At 38.1% G+C, this 3,573-nt stretch overlaps 1 long non-coding RNA gene across 1 annotated transcript; it reads right to left on the bottom strand.

Moving 5' to 3' along the window:
* Window positions 1–1,159: 1,159 nt before the first annotated feature.
* On the bottom strand, window positions 1,160–2,355 carry LOC119030751. The gene is made up of 3 exons (XR_005078405.1): window positions 2,271–2,355; window positions 1,612–1,792; window positions 1,160–1,274 (listed from the first exon to the last, which is right to left on the bottom strand). It is a non-coding gene; the product is annotated as an uncharacterized LOC119030751 (long non-coding RNA).
* Between the last annotated feature and the right edge of the window lie 1,218 nt (window positions 2,356–3,573).

Below are 3,573 nucleotides of genomic sequence, written 5' to 3'. Positions count from 1 at the left end.
TGTTTGCAAGAAGGTGAAGAGCTGGCCCAGGTACTCATCATACGACAGGTTGAACACGTAGTGGGATTCAAACAGTTCATCAAATGCACCGAACGAGGTAGTGGCTCGGCAGGGGATGAGCTGTTTGTCCACAACAATGCAGTGTCAATCCTGTTCCTGGTTCGACCAACAGCAAGGATGTATGGTTGTTTACCATCTCCTCTCCAAAGGTGTTCATCCAAGCTGCAGCATGACTAAAAACAGAACGGTAACATTAACACCTTACACTATCAAGTTTTCAACTGCTCACTTGGGTCTGTACACCAAAAAAGCCGAGTTGTTAAACAAGCCATGACAAAGAGCGTGTGTCCCAAAAAAGTCCTTGCGGTTGAGCAACTGTAGCCAACGTGAAGACATTCAGTTTAGTCCTTTTGTTTGACTATGCCTTTCCAAGTCATTTCAAATTGAGTTGATACATATAAAATATTGGCTAATTGGATTTTTAAAAAAAGACAAGCATACCTTGTGAAAGTGCAACATTTTGTCCACTGCATCACTGGGGCTTATCCTCTTCCTTCCAGCTGTGGGTGGCAGGAGATGGATAAGAAGCAGCAGTGAAGCCATGCCACTGTCCCAGGCTATCAGGAGGATAATGAGGTGAAACAAGCCATTAGTATCAGGTTGGAATGCACAAAGTCACCAGTATGTGCTGTTAGGAATAAAAATCATGTTGATTAGCTTACCGGTGTCATCATTCTCTGTCAGTTTGACCTCATTGATAACCTTGGGCCTGAAAGTTGTGTCCCACTTCTCAAGCATCTTGGAGGCTATTTCAGCTCCTAACAGCAGAAGGAAGTCTTGATTCAGCTGTTGATCACATAAGCATATAAATACACAAAATTCAAGAAGGTGAGAGTATTTCAAGCAACAAAACAATGAAGTGTAAATAAATGAAATGGACAACTCATCAGGCCTTTGACATCTAAAAACCGTTGAAATGTTTTAAAGACATCTGTGGTTCTCTGTGGATCATGCACTACGTCTCAGCGATATTGACAGGTCATCTTCATCTTCTGAAACACACTTGCTTCATCATGAGAGTGAATGAGAAATGATATGGCTTCCCTGCAAGCATCTCCATCAAGCTGCTCAGGCAAAGTGGCTGCCAATCTCCGGAGTTTTGGTCCTTGTTCTTGAGCCACTGGAGCTGTCTTGGCTGGTCTTTTTACTGCATTCATGGTCTTAAGGCGCCAAGCTAAATATCCAGTGCCTTTCTCCACATCATAGAAGTGCTCCTGAAAAAATCAAGTTTTCAGGTGTACAAATCAGTCTTTCAGGATAAAATCATTTTAACAATATACCACAAGATTAAGAGTTAAAATCAGAGATTCTGAAGGTTTCTCACGTAAAAATTGATCAGCACTTTCAGCCAAAAAATCTAACCAATTGTTTAACTGATTATGTGAGTGCAATATGATTTGCAATGAAACAATGTTGTTTCTTATCTGCCTTAGATTAGTAAGTACAGAGCTATTAGCCGAACCCAATCATTCTAAATGTCAATACTATGATATTTAGTTTGACACTTTATGATGGTCAAAAATGTAAACTACATCTGCTGCCCTTGACTACCTCTTTTGCAGCCTCTGACTCTGAAACTTCTGCGGTAGGCCTGGGTCTGACTTCAGAGCTGGATGTACGTCTGCCTATGGGAATCCCATATTCCATTTGACTGGAGTAGTCATTGTCACTTGAAGTGATGTTTTCATACTTGTGAGGGAGGAAGATGTTGAATGATCTAAAGGAGAGAGGTCTAAAAGAAATAAAACATAACTGACATGCCTGAAATGAAGCATTTGGTGGTTCCCCAGACACTAGTTAAAACTCACACCTGATCCCACATTTTGAAACTGTTTTTGCAATTAGATACAGAAATTTCTTTGTTCTACTTTTTTATAGTAGCCAAGACAGAGCTGTATCTCAAGAATGATGTCTTTCTCCAGTGTCTGAGCTTGGTAGTTAATAGATTTCATGTGATCAGAATCAGGTTATAAACAATAACTGTACACTTTTTTCAAAATATAAGATGGTGTAAAGAATACAGTTAGATTATAAAGAATTATACATTTAAAAACAAAAAACAAAAAAAAAACAGTTATTGTCAAGAAATGAAATAGTATAATCATGGACTTTGTTTTTCATACCCCATTGATTTGGACAATTTTTAATGATGATTATGTTCTAATGAATAGCAAAGTAAGTTACAACTTACATTTCAGAGATGTACGTACCTGCATCAGGAATTCTGTCGTGTACTGTCAGGCATAAATCAGGACTGGCCTCTATCAGTTCAGAAAAGATTTCTTTGTCAACTACTGTGTTGGTTTCATCAAAAAGCAGCAAGTTCAATATCATCAGAAAGCCCAAACTTGTATTTGACTGTAGGAAGATAATCATGAAAACAAATTGAAAAATACATGAAGCTGATCTTAAGGTGCAGTAAGTGATTTGCATAAGTGTTGAAGAGCTCTACTCTCCAACAGCCGACAGTGCTTTAGGGTATTTGTCAGTAACCTGGATCTCCCAGTCTCTCTGCTCTGCAATAAACAGAAAATAAGTTCCTACTAGTTCTCTCCAGATAGGCTGAAATAGGGTGTAGGTTACCAGAATATATCTTTTCTGTGAGTGGAGGACCCATATTTCAGACAAAACACTGAGCTATTGATGGCTGTCACAATGTAGACCACAATTCACTTTTTTGGGGGATAGATGCAATTACGCACACCACCTTTAAACTGTACTTTAAGGATGACTGATCTCTTTAACATCTCTGAAACTGCATAATGCTTTCACTTGTGCAGTAACCGCATCATCAGAATGTTGTGTTTTGGTCATTTCCACCACCAGTGTATCCAAGACAAAAATCTTTTTTTGCAAATTTATACCCAAATTGAAAACCAAAAGCTCATTGCCACATCTTTAGACTGCACCTTGTAGAATAAGTGGAGAAATGTGTCTGTTAAACTTTACCAGCTGCAAGGAATTATTTTTTGAGACTAAGCTAGACCCAATGTGGTCCCTGTAGTGATGCAACAAATAGCACTCAAGCAGAAAAAACAGTCTCTTTTGTTAATTGTGACATATATACAACGTCCAGAAGGAAGCAAGCATCAAGATGTCCGCTGCAAAATTTTTGCATCATGTGATGTAACGTTCCTGAACGATCCGATTCTTTTGAACAGCTCTTTGGTATGAACGAGGGGGACCAATTTATTTGAGAGCAGTTTCATTTAACCCTCATGTTATGTTTGTTTCATGTTAAACAATTTCGTGTTCCCGGTCAAAAATGACCGTTCCATTTAAACTCATCATAAAAACTGTAAAAATACATAATTATCACCACTTGTTGTGTTAGATCTTTTTATCAACTTCAGTTCTTGTGAACTTTACAAGTTTTGAACTTCTATTTGTTATTTATGGCCTTTATACCTCACTGATCTGACCGTGTACATCTTGAATTCGAGTTCTAAAAAGCATAATTTCTGGATTATTTCGACTATAAAAAATAATCAGATGACACATAGTATATTGTTT

The sequence above is a fragment of the Acanthopagrus latus genome, chromosome 13, assembly GCF_904848185.1.
Source record: "Acanthopagrus latus isolate v.2019 chromosome 13, fAcaLat1.1, whole genome shotgun sequence".
In the NCBI taxonomy this organism is placed as follows: Eukaryota; Metazoa; Chordata; class Actinopteri; order Spariformes; family Sparidae; genus Acanthopagrus; species Acanthopagrus latus.
This window is presented reverse-complemented; position numbering and strand designations above follow the sequence as displayed.